General features: G+C 39.6%; 1 protein-coding gene across 2 annotated transcripts in view; it reads right to left on the reverse strand.

The window, feature by feature from the left end:
• Positions 1 to 20,962, reverse strand: part of PARP1 (poly(ADP-ribose) polymerase 2) — a 517,112-nt gene that overhangs the window by 150,043 nt on the left and 346,107 nt on the right. The gene's annotated exons all lie outside the window — the stretch shown is intronic.

Genomic DNA, 20,962 nt, shown 5'->3' on the forward strand with positions numbered 1-20,962 from the left:
CTAGCAAAGATTGCAAGAGAAGCAGATGAGCCAGGTAAACAAAAATTTCAATTTTCAAATTCTTAATAGTTTTTTTTAATTTTGTTAAAACGTTTATAATTTGAAAGTTGGATATAATTTGTAATTTTGTTGAGCTAACTCATTACACTCCTATGTTTTTTGTAGCACAATGGTGGGAGGCTTTTGGTGGCCATTATCTGAATTGCAGAAGTTTGAAATTCGTATTTTGAGTCAAACTTGTAGTGCTACTGGGTGTCAGCACAATTGGTCTGTCTTTGAGAGGATTCACACAAAGAAGAGAAGCCGTTTGGATCAAAAACGGTTAAATGATCTAGTCTATGTCCAATACATCCTCTGGCTCAGACGCAACCAATTGCTGAACAAAAGCCCTGATTCAGATCCCATTGTGTTGGAAGACATTGATCCAACATCAGATTGGGTAGTGGAGAGTCATCCAGCATAGTTTGATCCTGATGAGGATCTTGATTTTGATTTAGATAAGGAGGCATCACTTGAACATGATGTTCAGTTGAATGCAGATCCCAATCCACTTGTACTACCAGCCTCAGCCTCACAGCCAGCAAGGACTCCAGTTGCAGGCGCTTCCTCTGCTCAGCCACAACAAAAGCGCAGCCGCATATCTTCTCTATCTCAGCTTGCATCTGCTTCACAGCCTGCTAGTGCTACCACTTCTACAGTTGCAGTTGGAGATGATGAGGAGGAGGAGCCATGGGGCCCCCTATTTGACTCTGATGATGATCCAGAGATTGATCCACATGATCTTGGCTCCTCTGGCAGTAGCTACTAGCCAGTGGCCTAGTAGTATTGGTCACAGTTTACTTTTGTTGTAGAGAGCATTTCTAGCCTCCTTGGTTATGTGTTTTTGTTTTGAATCTTTGATCATGAATGTATTGGACAATCATTTTGATATAATGGATATATTCACGAGCCTACTTTGATCATATGTTGTCTTCCATCTATATTATAATGTTGTGTGTTGGAAACATGAACGAAAATCTTTCAAAGTATTTTTTTTATAAAAAAAAAATATTTAATGTATTTTTTACAATGACCGAGTCATTGAAATCGAGTCGACCGAGTCGATACCGAGTAGGAGTTGGAGTCGGAGTCGACCCTCGGCCGAGTCAGAGTTTTAAAACATTGGTAGAGATATCTCTGCTCCTTATCCGTAGTTTCAGGATGTCTGAGATTCTGAACTTCAATGGTGACCTTAGTTGGGTTTATATAGTTGTCACATCTCCATAAGAAGCTGACATGTTAGGGTGAACCAATGTGTCTCTATCTTTGAGTCGACTGGTCATATATATATATGCTTTGAGGTCGACATTATTGTCTTCTTCATCGTGTTGTTGGTAGTATACTTCTTTTGAGGATGGTTCTTGTCTTGGAGGGCTACTTGATAGTTGATACTAGGTTGACCCATGTACTTTACATAAATGCTCAAGAAGAGCTCTTCAACATAATTTTGACCCTTTGACTTTCCTAGACCTATGGAATGAGCAAGAAACTCATTCACACAATTTATAAAAATAATTATTATTTTTCTTGACAAGTACAAAGATCAAAATTACATTGACAAATACTGAACCTAGTTACCCTTTTCTTCAACATGGAAAATGATCTTTGGGTAGGATACAATTTATTTTGCACATGAGCTTTTGATTAGAACAATGATGAGTTCCTGATGAGTTGGGTCCATACTCAAATTCCTATGAGATTGTGGATTTCGACAGGAACAGCGGATTGTACTTTGTTCAATTGCGTTGTTGAAGTACTTCAGACATTTCGTCTTTTGTTGATAAATTCATTTTACTACTTCCACCATTCATATCATTCAAATCTTTCTGGTTATGCAGCACTGAAGGATTTAGAGAGATCTTAATGATGTACTAAGATGCTGAAATGTAGTTTAGTCACATGTTGCCTTTCTGGTTCTAGAAACGTTAAATTTAGGTATGTTCTACACTTAGAGCAATTTATTTCAATTTTCACAGTTAGCTCAACATCTTTTCCAGATTAGCAATCACATCAGCATTAAAGTAAATTGCAGATAGAACATAAACATAGATCGCAAAAGACAAGCCAAGACAAGAGGACACAAGATGTGGCGCTAGCTAGGGACAAACCACAATGTGGGGAAACCCTTGATCAATTGTTCTTATATGTTCTTCAATAGTTCAGCACAGAGAGAGAGAGATAGTACATATACAACAGAAGTCAACACTTTGACTTATCTAAATAAGAGCATAGATCATCTCTAAGTAGATGATACATGAGATAGTTGAACTCAATTGAAGACAAGCTGCTTCAACTGATTCTCCAGGTGACTCCATCACCATGTTGCACCTATCATTGTGTTGCTCCTCATCATCATGTTGCACCTCACCGTGATGCACCATGCTGTACTCATTATCACTATGCTAGACCTCATAAACATGTTGCACACATCATGCTGTTGCACCTTATGCTTCCACTAACGTCTCATGTGTCATTGTTGCACCATGCTGCCACAGTTGTCCCATGTGCCATAGCTGCACCATGCTAGCCACTGTTGTCCCATGTGCCATATTGTTGTCCCACTGTTAGTGACATTGCCATTCCATCTTTGGTATACCATTGTCCCATTTGCTATGCTCCAACAAGCACCATTGCCTAGTTGTCCTATTTGGCATGTTGTATCTTGTTGTTGTCCTAGTGAGTTTGCAGCACCATGCTTTTTGTTGTCCCATTGTAGCCTTGTTGTACCATGTCATTGCTTGTTGTCCTATTGCTTTCTTCACCAAGTGACCTTGTTGTCCCATGTATCTAGCTGCCAACACATCATACAAACGTTGCTCCAATAAGCATGTTAGCTCACAATTTTGAGGTCTGTTTGGTTGCAGCAAACTAGGTCTGGTTAGGGCACACAACAGTCCTTAACTAGCCTTCCTTTTGTGCCCAAAAACACTCCCAAGAAATGCGACTGCCCTTCTTTGAGGAGTCGATGGTGGCTGCTTCAATTCTGGGTTGCCCTAGCCCTTGTCTACCTTTCGGCCCGCCTGTAATTTACTGTGGCACCCTACAGCAAGACTATGTAGGGTTGCAGCTGCCTTTCCATGGATCTGCACCCCTCCAAAGTGCCCTCAAAATTGTCCTATGGTTGCGGCTCTTCTAGCAAGGGAATTCGGCCCTCCATCAACACTTCGGACCCCTGAAATAGACCCAAAACAGTCCTCCTTTTACACGTTGTCCCTACCTCTTCTTGTTGCAGCTACCATAGGGAATTATCCTCCTTCAATGAGCTCTCTTCCTCCACAAATGGATGCATAGACCTGTCATAGGCTAGGGCTTGCTAGGATTGCCGCTAGCTCTGCTAAGACCTCCATAACTGTGTAGATCCTCCTTCTTATGACTCCTTAGGACTGCGTTACGGCTTGTAGAGAGTGCGTCTAGGGCTTCATGCTAGGGCTCCTTTACCTTCTACGTTTTAGGGCTTCCTCTCTTAGATTTCTCTTCCACTAAAACCCAGAACAAGTGCAAAGAAATCAAGAGTGAAGTGTGTGTAAAATGACTCTCAAGTCATCTCCTTTTGTACTAAAACATTGATCACATGTGGGGTTTATTGGGTTGCTGGGCGACCTTGACGAATTGTCTATTAACACAAATAAATTCATAACTCCATGAATACTTATCGAAATCAAATGATCTTTAGATCAATCCTACACCTCTCGATGAAAGGGATCCAAGCAAAATATCAGCTGCCATAATAAGATAACCCACATGGAGTTTGGCCCTAGTTGCCAATTTTAACACTCCCTCTCAACTAGGGAGAACTCCATCCGTTGATCCATCTGCCAGACTGTAATATCTTTTCCATTAGTGCCTTGCAAAGCTCTACTCTGCTCTACTGAACCATGAAGAAGAAGAATTGATCGAGAATGTCTAATACCATTCTCTACTGACCCAAAGTCAATTCCATATGAAGAGAGTGTGTCATACCACTCTTACTGATCCCAGATCAATTCCAAGAGAGTGAGTTATGTCACTCTTACTGACTCGAAGTCAATTCCAATTGATCCCAGATCAATATCAAAAGAGAGTGTCTCAAACCACTCATACTAATCCCAGATCAGTTTCATTGATCCCAGATCAATGGAGGTCATCATAGCATAGGGAGTATGGTAGATACAATGATGCGTCCATCGACAGTACTACTATGGTCCCTAACCCCATTTCCCTACTCATTGGCCTGATGAGAGGTACTTCTCATGAGTCCCATACTACATGGGTAGGATGCCTCGACAAGAAAACCACTCATCCTGTCCATAAGTCCCCACGGGGTATCACAGGGGAAGGCTGAACCATTCACCCTATACACAGCACACCATTAGGAGAGGGCGAGTCACCCTATGGTCACTTGTTGCTCCAAGATGTACCCCAAGCCCCCCGGAGCTCCCAGAGCTCAATGCATGCATCATGCAGGACACTCATAAAAGGGTCTCTCAACGACTTCAAGTCATTCGAGAAAGTCACAAGCTTGACCTTTCTGCGGGGCTTCGACAGAATGTCTGTGACCTGTACATCAGTGTCAATGCGATGGAGCCTCCTCGCTCATCGATGTACCATATCCCAGATAAGGTAGTATCTGATGTCTATATGCTAGAGCAATCATAGAATACGAGATTCCTCAACAATCGAATCCCCCCTGGTTGACACAAAAGATCATAGTTCATGTGTACAAACAGCTTACTGAAAAGCTTCCACAACAAGGCAGCTTCACATGAGATCATACTCGTATCTATGTATTCGGTCTCAGCGGTGCTTATAGCAACCGACTTTTGCTTCCTGCTCATCCAGGATATCGTAGCAGAACCCAAAGAGAACCAGCACTCAGAAGTGCTCTTGCGATCCTCCACACTACTCGCCCATTCAGCATTCGAATAATCATGGAGCTTCACATTTCCGACAGTGTATCTCGATCCATGAGAGATTGTGCCTCGAAGATATCTCAGAAAATCCTGGCACCAATCTAGTGAGGCTCAACCATATATGAGCTCACCATGCTAACTGCAAAACATATATCCAGACAGGAGTTCACTAAGAACATCAATGCTAATGTGAGTTTTTGAAACTCAGAGGCATTTCCCAAATCAGGTCTTGTATCCCTACCACATAACTTCAGAAAGTTAAGCTCCACCGAGGTAGTCACGAGCTTGCAGTTCACCATTCCAAATCCGGGATCCAACTCCCTCTTACTTCTGCAAATGAGAGGGTCTGCACCTATCAGAAAGAGGTCGTCCTCAGAAGGTGTCGGTATGAGAGGTCTATCATCCACAACCTTCAAGCAATGGTTTGGATCGGCTTCACTCCTAGTGAATCTCAACTTCATCTGACAGTTATCAATCCTCTCATACTACGCCAGGGTGTTTTGCTTCAAGCCATAGAGGGCTTTCTTCCACCTGCATACATGAGATTCCCGATCATGCATCTCAAACCCCTCGGGTTGTTCCAAACCTGTGGAATTGCTACATGAGGGGAATGGTCCCCTTGTAAGATTTTCCTTCGGTACATCTTGGACATGTACCTTCATGCTCTTCTTGAATTCAAGCATCCCTGTCATCATTTGACTCACATTCGGTAGGGTCCCATAATAAGTAGACCTCCGGTGCTATAGATGAGATGTGACAACTGACATGGTCCCCAATGGACTTCCTGCAACTTGATACAACCCTAAACTCAAAAGCATCTTTGAAAATTCCATTTTCAAATATGTACCTTTCCATCGATGAATGCCACCCTGAAACATTTGACTTCCATTGCCGAAATGGACACCAGGTTCTTCTTGTGATTAGGTACACAAAGGAGATTCTTGTAAATGAATTGAGTTACCCTCATTCAATTGAGGGGTAACATTTCCTACACCCATTGCGGGATAGGTGCCATCGGCTCCGAGTATAATCCCACGATTGTTTCCATCTCTACTAAATTAGAGAGAGAACCCTTCTATCCGATGAAGTGCCTTGAAGCACTACAATAAATAAGCCAGATTCCCAAAGAATCTAAAGGAGAGGGCCAATACAAGATAATGCTTCTATATCTTATCAGAAACAACATTTCATTCTTCATACTGGAGATTCCTTGCTTTCTTTGAAGAATCAGTCGTTTCCTTAATGACCTACATTACGTGCTATTCCTCTAATCATTGAAGATGTCTTTGGAATGATTGTTATCATCATCAAGTCATGTGTCCCTACCATTCGGACACTCCTTCGCATAATGGCCGAACTTATTACAAACAAGGCATCTTCCTTTCCTTCCACCCTTAGATCCGGACTTCCCATTGAAGTGATCTTTAGGTAGGCCATCAGAAGCTTTGGCTGCGCCATTCTGATACTATTCTCTGCTTCGACTTCACCCTTGGTGAATTTGAAGAGGGATGAGGGATCCATTTATCCTTTTGTCCTTTCCCAACTGTCTTCGGTGATTTCTCTTTCACTCTTGCTTGGGCTTTGTCTTCGCCTCAGCTCTGATACCATGTTAAATTTAGGTATGTTCTATGCTTAGAGCAATTTATTTCAATTTTCACAGTTAGCTCAATATCTTTTCCAGATTAGCAATCACATCAGCATTAAAGTAAATTGCAGATAGAACATAAACATAGATCGCAGAAGACAAGCCAACACAAGATGTGGCTCTAGCCAGGGACAAGCCCCAATGTGGGGAAACCCTTGATCAATTCTTCTTATATGTTCTTCAATAGTTCAGCAAAGAGAGAAAGAGATAGTACATATACCACAGAAGTCAACACTTTGACTTATCTAAATAAGAGCATAGATCATCTCTAAGTAGATGATACATGAGGTAGCTGAACTAAGTTGAAGACAAGCTACTTCCACTGATTCTCCTAGGTGACTCCACCACCATGCTGCACCTATCATTGTGTTGCTCCTCATCATCATGTTGCACCTCACCATGCTGCACCATGCTGCACTCATCATCACTATGTTGGACCTCATAACCATGCTACACACATCATATTGTTGCACCTTATGTTGCCATTGATGTCCCATGTGCCATTGTTACACCATGCTGCCACAGTTGTCCCATGTGCCATAGCTGCACCATGCTAGCCACTGTTGTCCCATGTGCCATATTATTGTCCCACTGTTAGTGACATTGCCATTCCATAATTGGCATATTGTTGTCCCATTTGCTATACTCCAACAAGCACCATTGCCTAGCTATCCCATTTACCATGTTGTGCTAAGCACACTTGCCTATCTGTCCTATTTGGCATGTTGTACCTTGTTGTTGTCCTAATGAGTTTGCAGCACCATGCTTGTTGTTGTCCCATTGTAGCCTTGTTGTACCATGTCATTGCTTGTTGTCCTATTGCTTTCTTCACCAAGTGACCTTGTCCCATGTATCTAGTTGCCAACACATCATACAAGCGTTGCTCCAATAAGCATGTTGGCTCACAGTTTTGAGGTATGTTTGGTTGCAGCAAACTAAGTCTGGTTAGGGTACACAACAGTCCTTAACCAGCCTTCCTTTTGTGCCCAAAAACACTCCCAAGAAATGTGGATGCCCTTCTTTGAGGGGCCTAAGGCGGTTGCTTCAATTCTAGGCTGCCCTAGCCCTTGTCTACCCTTCGGTCTGCCTATTATTTACTGCAACACCCTACAGCAAGACTGTGTAGGGTTGCGGCTACCTTTTCATGGATCTACACCCCTCCAAAGTGCCTTCAAAACTGTCCTATGGTTGTGGATCTTCCAACAAGGGAACTCGACTCTCCTTCAGCACTTCGAACCCCTAAAATAGACCCAAAACAATCCTCCTTTTACACGTTGTCCCTGCCTCTTCTTGTTGCGGCTACCACAGGGAATTATCCTCCTTCAACGAGCTCTCTTCCTCCACAAATGGATGCGTAGACCTGTCATAGGCTAGGGCTTGCTAGGACTGCGGCTAGGGCTGCTAAGACCTCCTCCATAGCTGCGTAGATCCTCTTTCTTAGGACTGCGTTAGGGCATCCTCCTTAGCACTGTGTTAGGGCTTGTGGAGACTGCGTCTAGGGCTTCATATTAGGGCTCCTTTACCTTTTGCATTTTAGGGCTTCCTCTCTTAGATTTCTCTTCCACTAAAATCCAGAACAAGTGGAGAGAAATCAAGAGGAAGTGTGTGTAAAATGACTCAAGTCATCTCCTTTTATACTAAAACATTGAGCACATTTGGGTTTTATTTGATTACTCGCTAACCTTGATAAATGGTCTATTAACAAAAATAAATTCATAACTCCATGAATACTTATAGGAATCGGATGATCTTTACATCAATCCTACACCTCTCGATGAGAGGGATCCAAGAAAAATATCAGCTACCATAAATAATATGAACATGGATTTTGGCCCTAGCTGCCAATTTTAACAAGAAACATGTTCATAATTTTCTTCAGCAACAGTTCTTTGCAACCAAAACAAGGATCTATGGATGAAATAACTCTTTGTAGTAGTTTACTCTTGATCTTATTTCGTCATGTGCAACTTGAAAATGGTGTGGTTAGATGTCAGTCTCGTGATTCTACATGATGAAGGCTTCTTGGAAACTTGCCACAAAGATAACTAAAATCAATCTGCTCCTCTTGGATTGATGGTAGCATACATGTTTGAAGATATCTCAAACTTTGAATGTAGTATTGCACCTTAATTACTTGAAGTCCTTTGGAGATGAGAGCCACTTTACTTCCATAGTGGTCTCTTTACTTCTAGTTGTATGTATATATATGTTTGAATAGATCGATTGTAGTTAATACATGGATCATCATAATGTACAACAATGTATTCCATATAAACAATTAGAGAATGAAGAATTTTGAGAAAATTCTAATGATGTCAACATGCTTTGTCTATTTATTTATTTACATGCTTATATACAGGATATATACATGTGTACATTTTTCTATAAAACCTTGCATTAAAGACTGAACTTTTGAATGGTGCACCTGATTGATGTCGCTTTCTCAAGAAGAAGATGACTTGATCTCGCAACTTTATGATGCCTTTGTTCTTGTTGCTTCTTAGTGAATTCAAATTCTTAACGAAATCATATACTTCCTATTCCTCATCTTGTACGTCATTCTCTTTACTCATATGATGATGATGATCTGGAGGATTGATAAAACTTGTGCTCTTGGTTTTATTGGGAGGCTCTTCATCAACCTTAACATCTATGCATTCCACAATCTTATGCAATCTTTTATTATAACATCTGTATCCCTTACTTTTTAATGAATATCCCAAAAATATTCCTTCATCAGATCGAGCATCAAACTTTCTTAGCTTTTCATCATTATTTTTGATATAACATCTACTCCCGCATACTTTAAAATGCTTGATTAATGTTGGTTTCTTGTGCCACAGTTCAAAAGGTGTCTTATAACAATTTGGTCTAAGATGTGCCTTATTGAGAATGTGTACCGTTGCATGCAACGCTTCTGCGGAATAGGTTTGAGCAATGTTTCTTTCTTGCATCATGGCTCTAGCTATTTGCTGAACATACATGTTCTGTCTCTCTGCGACTCCATTCTATTGCGGTGTGTCTGCAATAGAATATTGTTGTTTTATCCCAAATTCGTTACATAGGTCTGCAAACTCATCTAATGTAAATTCACCTCCTCTGTCTCACCTTGTGCACTTTATCTTGCACCATGTTTGATTCTCTGCCAATGCCTTAGATGTTTTAAATTCCAAGTCAATCTCAAATAGTCATCGATTACCAGCATGAAATATTATGCTTCACCTGGTGCTTCTGTTCTGGAAGGCCCACACAAATCCATATGAACTAGCTGCAACAGCTTACTACTTGATAGTTTATCTTTGAATTTGAATGATGTCCGTGTTTGTTTACCCATTTGACATGACTTGCATATAGTGGGCCTAATGGTTAAGAGCATGTGTTTCCTTGTAAAAGGTCACAGGTTCAAAACCAGAGGGGGGTAGAGTATGTATGCCTTCGTAGACTTAGCAGTCAAATCGCTGCGCGGAGGTGGGTCCCTTGTCCCACAAACAAGGAGGTCTCATACACCAATTTGGTGTCTGGCTTGGCTGTGACCTTAAAATGGATAAATATTTGATATTTGATATTTGAGTATTTTGAGGCTTCTTTATTGTTGGTAGATATCTAACTGCTCCCTTTTTGTTGAGTTTGATGATGTGATCAAATTTGAGATGTCCCAATCTCCTATGCCATAGTCAGGATTCATCTTGTTTGTTGATGTAGTATTCCTCACTCTCATCTTTCAAGATATATACATTATTCTCATTTCGAACTCCTTTATCCAGAACCTTCCCTATATATGTTGCCTGATTTTGCAGCATTGAGCTCTAAAGATAATATCACACCCTTTGTCACACCTCTGACTTACACTCAACAAGTTATGTTTCAGACCATCTACAAACAATACATCTTGAGCCTTTCCTCTTCCGTTGTTCAGACTGACTGTACCTTTTCCTCTAATTCTTCTTGCTTCATCATTACCGAAAGTGACATTTCCAGTATTATTTTCATTCGAGGAAACAAACTTGTTTTTATCTCCTGTCATATGTCTAGGGTAACCACTCGTCCACATACCATTTATCGTTTTGACCTTGAGCATACAAAACTAGATCACACTTATCAAGTTTCTTTTCTTCTACCTTCTTTCTCCATTGCATATATCCATTTGTTCTATAAATGTTCTGAGATGTTAATCTATTGTCTTTAAGTTGACATTCATAAGACTTGTGCCCAAAGTTGTGACAATAGAAACATTCAGTGATATCAAGGAGAGGAGAAAATGCATTTTTGTCTAGATTCATGTTTGTTTTAATGTTTGTGAATCCATTGTTTCTCATCTTAAAATTTCCCAAATCAATTCTTCTGACATAAGCTCTACAATTTATGGCTTTATGTCCAAAATTTTTACAGCAGTAACAATATCCATAAAACAAATATTTGTACCTAGTAGTGGATGTTGTTTGAGAATCTAACCATCTTGACATTTGATAATCTTGTCTCCTGAAGAAGTGTGGTTTCTGATAGATTGTTGTTTGATTGTCCATTTCTTTTGCCTTCTGTACTTTACCGACAATGTTCCTTTGCAGTTGTTCACTTGATGTTGAAGTGTTGCTCAATTTTTTGTTCTCAGATTGATGTGAGTTGTCATCCTCTCCCCTAGCAGCTTTTACAAAGGTGATTGTCCTTTTATCCTCTACCTTAGATTTACTGGATTCTCCTTCATAGCCTAACCCAGTCTTTATGAGTGGAGACCTCTGAGCATTTAATATCACATCCAGTTTTTCAGACCCTTTTATCTGTTGAATATTCATGTTTAGTTCAGTTTGAGCCTTCTCTAGCTTTTTCTTTAGACATACCACCTCTTCCTCCAATCTTTCACACTCCTGGTTTTTCTCTTTTATTTGCTTCATTAAAATGTCTTCCACCTTCTTTGCTTCAAATTCAACTTTCAACTTGATAATGTCTTCTGAATTTGATTCTTCCTTTACATATTTCAATAGGATCTCTTTTTGCTTTCTATTCTTTAGTTTAAGCCTTTCTATTTCATCTAGGGCATTGATTAACTCCCCCTCAAGGTCTACCTCACCTTCCTCTTCTTCTTTATATTCCTGGCAATCCATTTGAAGTTCTTTGAAGGCCATCAACATGAATTCATTGGTGTTGATTTGTGTAGCTTGGGAGGTACTCCAAGCCCTAGGGTGTTGTGCCATTCAGGATGGAGATAGGTCGTGTGATGCGGGTCCAGGATGTACTGTTTGTACAAGGTCTCAAATATAGCGTGATTTATGTCCCAATGATCGAGAGGAAGGTGTTTGAGGTATTGTTCAAGGATGGGAAGGCAAGACTCGGCCCCAGAGGCTCTAAGTCGGATCGGATTGTACTCGGACTTGGAGACCATGGTCTCTACAAGTTGACAGGCAATCCTGTGGATCATGGAAGGAAGCAGGTGGATCAGGTGCAAGTTCCAGAGAAGCAGGAGCAGGGGCAGGTGCAGGCTTCAGAGGAGCAAGCAAAGGTTCACGAAAAGAAGTTACACTTTCCTATGAATAAGATCCAGGGTCCAAAGACTCAGAGGGAGTCTAGTTCGAAAGGGAGCTTGAAGATTCAGTGGTAGACTCTATAGTCCAAGAAGAGCGCATGGTCAGTGGAGAGCAAGGGTGCTCCTACAACTACCAAGAAGGAATCATGGAGAGAGTGGAAGACATTACAGGATAAGAAGAGACAGGGTGATTCCAATAGTGACAACGACACTTCTAAGAATGGCGTAGTTCACCGTACAGGGATTGCTGTGATTGAGAGCGCCAAGAGTTGGGCAAGTGTTGCGAGCAATGATGATGATGACGAGATACTTCCTAGTCTTGGAAGTACCTCCCTCGCTAAGAGGGAGTATTGATTTGTGTAGTTTGGGAGGTAGTCCAAGCCCTAGGGTTCATAGTTTGGAAGACAAAGCACCACAAGGGCAGCGTGTGGGCTTGGAACACAAGTATGAGGTTTTGGCACCCATCGAGATTTGGGACAAAACGATGATGGATTTACAACATGTGATGAATGAGGATGATCGTGCTTGGAAAGACAATTCCAACGTAACGAAAATCCTCCAAATTCGAGTTCTCATTAGAGAGATATTGATTTTTGAAGTTGACAAATTAATTATTGGTTGTCAAGTAGGCCAACTTGATGTAAAAGAGAGCCAATACATGTATCACTTCAAATGAGACGATGAGCCTTAAAAGCCTACAAATTAAGGATGATTCGAGGCTATTTGAGGCATCCATTTGTGGCAATACATCTCAAGGTCAACTCTGAAATTAGAGGAGGCTAAGCCACAGCAAGAGAGGGCCAAAGGGACAGCGTGGAGGAGCTTAAGGAGCAACGTGGCATTTCTATGGAGAGGTCGAGTTGCTGTAGGTTATAGCAGGCTACTTTGAGGCTTGTTTGAGAGTTGTCTTGAGTGCAGATTGCTAGGCAGTGAAGGCCGCAAGGCTAGAGGAGCAAATAGAACTGTTGTTGGGTTGGTTGGTGAGTTTTTGAGGGGGGACGAACGCCTACAGCGACTGTTGTGCTATGTCGCAGGCCATAGCTAGCAGCTAGGTTGTCCTCGGTGCCACGTTTGGGGTCTAACAAGGCCAAAAGGAGTAGCATAGGTGTGGAGGGCTTCTCTCTTGGAGGACCACAGCTCTAAGTGGCTTGCTTTGCTGATTTGCGTGGAGGATAAGCGCTGAAGTGTGATGCCCTAACTAGTGATGCAGTGACAGCGGTGCAACGAGGTGAACAGCAGTGTTTTGGGAGGCTTATTGGGTTAAGGTGTGACCAGTTTGGATCATGTTTTGAGAAGCCTGTTGAAGCCAAGTGTATGACCTTCCAAAGTGGCGAAGCATCATGCTAGGAGCAGATTCAGTAGTGACGAGATTAGCTGTCATAGAGCTGGTAAGAGGGTAGCGAGTTGGCTACACAAAGTAGCCCTAGAGCAACGGACAAGAAGGACGTTGTTGATGCGTGATTGGGTGAAGTTTGCAGCCTAAAGAGCAGCACTTTGATGGACTAAAGTGACTACTAGATTGGTAGATTGGAGCTCAGGAATTAGGCCTACCCAGAGAGCAGTTTGATGAACCTGTGTTCATTGTAGCATATGTGACTTGCAACAGTGATTGGAGGCAACCCTCTTGGAGTCTCGATGTGTAGTGACCTTGATGGACTAAGGCACTACTACTGATCAATACGGAAGTGAAGGACCAGCAAGACAAGATATGACATAAGTTGCAGCGACATTTGTCATTGTATCTTGTATACCATACACTGGTGTATTATTCAGATTTGGTTTAATATAACGAAGATTGGGATTGTACATATTGTACAATTTTGTTTAAAACTGTGTATATTATGCATATGTGATTCACTGCTTTATATTTCCGCTGTGCAAAGTAGTTTATGGTTGAGGTTCTTGGTTTGGTAGCGTTAGTGATTTTAAGACTCTAACCTAGGCCCAAAGTCGTGGAAATTCAACAACTGGTTCAATCTTCACAAGATGATTCATTAAAAATTTCAGATCCACTGCTATCTTCTTGAGCATAGAAATTTTTCCTTTTGAATTGTCTCTCTTTCTGCATTTTGTTAGACTTGTTCTTCTCTTTCCCTTTAGGCTGATTTTCCTCTTTCTTAAAAGGGCATTTTGATGCATAATGTCCCACTCTTCCACAGTTAAAACACTTAAATGGAAATTTTCCTTCATACTTACCTGTGACTTTCTTCAGCCTTCTGACAATTTTTTCTTCTTCTTCATCAGAACCTAAGCATGACCGCTCCTTTTCTTCTATGGGCTTGTCTGCCTTGAAAGTTGCCTCTCTATTGGTTGCCTTCCCTTTTGGAATTCTCATCTCATATGTTGTCAAAGAGCCACGTAGTTGATCTCTGTTCAAAGTCTCAAAGTTTGTTGTTTCTTCTATAGCTGAAACCTTAGGATTGAATTTAGAAGGTAATGACCTCAAAATTTTCTGAACTATTACACTTTCGTTGATTGTTTCGCCTAGACCCAGCATGATATTTACAACTTCATCAACTCTTAAAAATAATTTAGCTATATCTTCATCTTCATTCATTTTTAAGGTCTCAAACTAGGTTCTATACACTTGTAATTTGGCCATCTTCACCTTTTTATCTCCTTCATGAATATTTTCTAATTTATCCCAGATATCTTTAGTTATCTCACAATGCATTACTTTGATAAATTCAGACTCACATAGACCACTCAAAAGTGCATTCATAGCTTTTGCATTAGCTATAAAATTCAATTTGGCATCTTTGTCACTAGTTGTTTCCTTTGGTTCTTCATATCGCATCATCACATCCCAAACTTCTATTCCTAGATACATTAAATATGCCTTCATTCTTACTTTCCAAAAGGCATAGTTTGTACTAGTAAATAGGGGGGCCTTATTTGTTGAGCATCTTTTTAACTAGCCATTTTACTGACTTAGGACCTCCTTCCAGTTGTTAGACTACTACTAAAGGAACTTGGCTCTGATACCAATTGATATTTATGATTGGGAATTATAGGGGGGTGAATCATTAATTCAATTTTTTTTATTTTTGCTCAACTTGATCTTCTTTTTATGCAGTTAATGATTCATGTTTGTGCTCAATTATTATTGAATTCCTTTTGCAGGTTTCAAGGAGAGAAGTTTGCATATTTATTTATCAAGAATTCAAAACATTCACACAACACGTAAGAATAAACACATGAAGACACCAGATATAAGTGGAAACCCCAAAGGGAGAAAACCACGAATTTTAGGCTTAAAAGTGATGTGAAGGCAAGCTGCTACTCCTTATTACATCAGATTTTTGTAGGCTCCAACCTACAAGAGGCTCCTACCTCGAAGGAAGCTCCAACTCCCACAAGTTTTCTGCAAACTACAACCCACAGGAGGTTCCTACCTCAACAGGCAACAACTTGTTCCTTTTCAAGCTATGACATAGAAAGGGACAGAAATCTCTCCCCTTCAAGCGCAGAAATAAGGGGCGTAGTCATCACACACAGCAAATCGACGCACAATTACTCTGGGATAGTAACAAATGCTGAAAACGCGGATACAAGAAAGCATTTCATGCAATCCACCGCAGCAGCAACGATGTTCTTACCACCTTCAGCCCCATAAATAATTGAAATATTAGAATCAACAACCCTAACTCCGTTAATAGTAATCGAAATTCCAGTACTAACAATATCGTAGATTCACTAAGCCTAGATAATAATAATGATGATGATTCCCCTCACATGCATCTTAATAATAATCAAGAAGAGCCTGTACCTTAGCATTCAATTACCCCTGTTCGTAGCCTTTGTAATAATAATAAAAAAGTAGTTAATATCTCATCGTATAAATTAAATAAAGAAGAGATGGAAGTTCTTAATAAAGGGTGAAATTTTGCTATCGCCCCCTCCAGAAATTATTTGTAATCTTGAAGATGGAATTCAAGCTCTTACGGAAGAGGACAAAGAACAAATCAGACAGAAGTGTGTCGTTATTTTAAGAAAGGCTAAACCTCCCAAGGGGAATTGAAACAATGAGCAGCTAATTGCCCTAAAAAGTCTAAGAAGCAATGAACACATTGTCATCCTTAGAGCTAATAAAGGAGGGATGACAGTGATGATGGATAGAAATGAATATACCACCAAAATGAAAGATGACCTTTATAACAGTGGTAGTTACAAGAAGCTCAAAGATAACCCCATTTCCAAAATTACCAGAATTGTTAAAAAAGCCATCAAAGACTCTAACCTAGAAGAAAAAGTGAAGAAGCGCTTGTCTCTTGATAGTGAAATAACCCCCCGAATTTATGGGGCACCAAAGATCCACAAAGAAGGTGCCCCGCTCCGTCCTATAGTGAACACTGTCAGAGGGCCCACATATGAATTAGCTAAATATGTTGCCAGCATCTTGACCCCTCTTGTGGGCAATACTAGCTCATTCACAAAGGACTCTAACCATTATGTAGAATTCATTAAAAAAGCAAAGCTAGATCCTGGTGATAAGATTGTAAGTTTTGATGTTGTCCAACAACTCACAAAAATCCCTTTGGAAGAAGTTGTTCAAGTCGTAACAGAGGTCACAGATCCCCAAACCGCTAAACTTGCTAAAATATGTCTTCGGTCTACTTTCTTCACCTTCCAAGGTGAATTCTTTGAACAAACCACTAGGGTAGATATGGGATCTCCACTATCCCCCATAGTAGCAAATCTCTTTAGGGAGAAATTTGAAAAGAAAGCTCTTAACACTTTCCCCTTGAAACCTAAATTCTGGATTAGGTTCGTAGATGACACCAGTGTCAATTGGCCACATGGTGACGAGGAGTTACGTAGATTTCAAGATCACCTCAATAGCATATTTAATGATATCAAGTTCACAATGGAGGTTGAAGAAAACAACAAACCATTCCTAAACATTCTCCTCATAAGAAATGAAGATGGATCATTGGGACATAAGGTGTTCGGAAAGAAAGCACACACTGATAACTATCTTCATGCCAATTCACACCATCACCCAGCTCAGAAGATGGGGTTCTCAAGACTATCTTCACAAGGGCCTTCAGAATATCAAACACCTCTCATACTGAAGAAGAAATCAAATACCTAAATAAAGCATTCGAAAGCATTGGACATAAAAAGATGGACATCATCAAGATCATTAGAAAGGCTAGATCCAAAAATAAAGACAAGCAACCTATGACAAGCACCCAAGTTGCTAGCAGGAGGGCATATCTTCCATACATTCAGGGAGTCATAGACAAGCTGGCTAGGGTTCTCAAAAAGAAGGACATTGAAACCTCTTTCAAACCACTATTAACCATTAGACAAAGAATGAGATCAGTCAAGCATAGGCTTGATCTCCTCCAGCAGAAGGGTGTATATAAAGTTGTATGTTCATGTGGAAAGTGTTATATTTGTGAAACTGGAAGGTCATTCCAAAATTAGTCTAGAAAAGCATGACGCAGACATCGGAAATGGTAGAGTTCGTTCCTCAACCCTGGTAGAGCATTCAGAAAAAACTTGTCGCCATATATGTCTTGAAGACACTAAGGTTTTCACTAATGAAAGCCATCAATATAAAAATACGAGAAGCCCTTGAAATTATAAAACATACTCCATCGACTTCCTCTCCCCATTAACCTCCCTATCACCCCTCTTGTGCTTTCTCTTTTTTCCCTTACGCCCTCTTTTCTCACTCGTCCCTTTCTCTCCTTTCCCTTCTCCCCTATCCTTTATCTATTTTATCTTACCCCTTATAATCCATCTCCTCTTAAAATCTAATTTAATTCCCTTGCTTTTTATCCCTTATCATCCCCTTTTTATTTCCTCCCACCCCTTAATATTCATTCGATTTATTATAGCCCCATAGATTAATAATAATACCTTTATTATTAGTACATTAATTATCTTGTTAATAATAGTGAAAAACATTATTACTATTAACAAGTATAATTAATACTAATAATAATGCAATATTATTATTATCATCCATATTTTAAAATTTATTAGGTATTAACTATATTAATATTACAAACTAAATGATATATTTATAATATATAATTAACTTTAACTTTATTGGTTTTTAAAAATAAAATCAAAATTAAAATTTAATAAAATTAAAAAATTAAAATAAAATTGAAAAGATAAAAACTTCAATCTTTAAATAAAAAATAAAATAAAAATTCTTATTTCGTGCTTTTTCATGTTATTAAGGTCGGTTGGTTGGCTCTCTTCTTTCCACCTCATTCCTCCCCTATTTATCTCAGTCCTTCTCTTTTCTTCTTTACAATTTTTTCCCTGATGATGAGTCCTTGTATTGACTCGAAACATCGAAACTAAAAATGACTTCTGTGGATACTCCGAGATCTCAAAAACCTCAAAATCCTCACCACAAAAATCTACAAACTCATATTACAAATGCTAGATACCTCATTTACAGTTCCATTGTCAAGTCTATTGCTACAATGCTTCTCCTTTTCATTTTACATCTCTTTCCTTGTTGCTCATCCACTTTCTTATGTAGATTGTTTTTCTTCAAAAAAATTCCCTATCCATTCCACATTGTATGTTTTATAAGAAAGCCATATTGGCTATTTGTATTCTTTGCAGAACATGAAATGAAGCATTGTCTCTTGGACTTCCAAAACTACTCATACACTTGTTCCTTCATTTTTAGTTTTGAAATAAATTTTGCAATAGAGCTGAAATAAAAAAGCTCAACTGGTAATGATTACAAGAGACAACTCAGATTTGTATCATACATTTTTCTATTAATAAAAGCATATTTTTTTCAAGCTTGTGTTTCAATATTTTGTGTTCCATTTGACAATGTTCATCCTTCACATTGATAATCATAGCCTTTGCACTTCACATCACTTTCATCCTTCTTCAATTCAATCCATCTAACATTCAACATAAATCAGCGTTTGAGCAACATTCTCACTCATCATATGCATACAAGTTACAACAAGACAAGCCAACATTTTGATTCAGCATCCCACGCTCAACATTATGATTCACATAACTGCTCCTTTGCCATCAATGACAACAACGCCAACATAAGAATGATCAAGATCCTCCATCGCAATCTTCATTAGAAGGTTCACCTAAAGGAAAAAATAAGTGTCTCGCTTAGAATTCCACCTTGTATGGGATTCATGAAATAATGGTATGACGTCATAACAAGCGAAGCAGGTCAAGGTGATTGAAGTTCTTTCAATCAAGGAAGTTGTTGAATGATGTCTAGATGACCTAAATGAAGAAATGAGGTATGTATACATGTATTTAGTTGAGTGATGTCATAGGGTTGCAGATAACATGGATGAATGTTCTACCTCAAGGGCATGATCAAAAGAAAAGATATCCTCATTTGGAAGGATGCATGAAGACATGGTTCACACATTGACTAGCTGAAATCAACATAATATGTCCTCATACGAAATATGATGTGGTCGACAAAGTTGAAGGAACTATGATTGGAATTTTCTGCGAAGAAATATATGAATAAAGAAAGGAAGAGATCGTGAAAAATGCAACTATGGAGAAGGATATCAACATCCAAGGAGTAAAAGATTTGACTATGATATCTCCATGGGAAAGATGTGAAGATCCTGATGAAGTTTGAAAAAGAAAGAGACCTTTAACATTGTATATATTTTTGGACATGTGTAAGTATGTATGCAAGATGTTGATGGAAACAAGGAGATGTCATGATGAAAGACCATCACAAAGGTAATTTTGAATTAATGATCATATTCTATTTTTGAACAATATCTGGATGGGCTAATGCAAGGCTACCAAGGGAAGAGTTGTAGTTGCCATCTACAACTGGTACTCATGTGGTAGGATGAAAGATCTTGAAGGAAACATGACATGAAGAAGGTAGCAAGGTATGATGGAAGGCCAAATACGGACTGATGGATTACTTTCCAATGAAAAGAAGGATGACATGACTGACATGATTAATTAAATGAAAGTGATAAATGGTTTGTGCCCTACGAAGACGTCCCAAAAGATGAAGGCTCCATAACAGAGAAGAAATTCATGACATCGAAAGAGGGAGTCCTACAAGTAGTTGTTTGTCCCATGATCTCCACCTAAAGAGCTGCAAGACACAAGTCCCTGATCAAGAGGTAGCTTGGTCAATTCCTTGGTGAAGAGGGACCTTTGGTACATTCCTTTTATAAGAATGGGTACATTCCTTCATTGGAATAGGTGTATCCTCCCTAGTTGAGAGGGAGAGATAGACACATCATTCTTGTCTTCACTTGGGAAGAAAGAATGGAGGATTGGGTAAGCATTTGGCATTTAATACTCTTTCAGGATGTGGTAGTATGAGAGTAGTCGTAGAGGACCAATATTCTTTGAGGACTGGGAATCCAAGATAACAATAGTCCTAGTGGAACATGTGAAAATTTCTTAATCTAACCAATCAGAAATCCTACTATAGTAAACTGATTTGCATTACTACTTGTGTTCTTCATTTTAACAAGTTATTTTTAGAAATATTCAGAAAATATTAATGCAAATACTCTATAGCCTACACCAATATACAGATCAAGTATTGAAAAATAAATGAGACAACCCCACAAAGGACACACTTATTTTCTAAATAAACGTCCCCGGAAAAACCCAGTGTGGGAAAACCGGTGCAGCAAATATGAGGGTTTTATTATTACGCAGATTTCTGAATACAACTAGGGTGCCAAATCTGGCTCACCCAATTGAGAATAAACCCAGCAAAAGTACCTCTATCCAGAGACAAATATTTTAGTGAATCCAGCAACTAGATAAACAAACCCCATAGTGACTGCATTTTCCCTAGTGTTGTATAGCGATGGTTGCTCCCAGCTCTGCACTGGAACTACATCACCTCCTCTAGGA

This window comes from Pinus tabuliformis, chromosome 9 (genome assembly GCF_031772625.1).
Source record: "Pinus tabuliformis cultivar Carrire ecotype Pingquan chromosome 9, CPIR1, whole genome shotgun sequence".
Classification (NCBI taxonomy): domain Eukaryota; kingdom Viridiplantae; phylum Streptophyta; class Pinopsida; order Pinales; family Pinaceae; genus Pinus; species Pinus tabuliformis.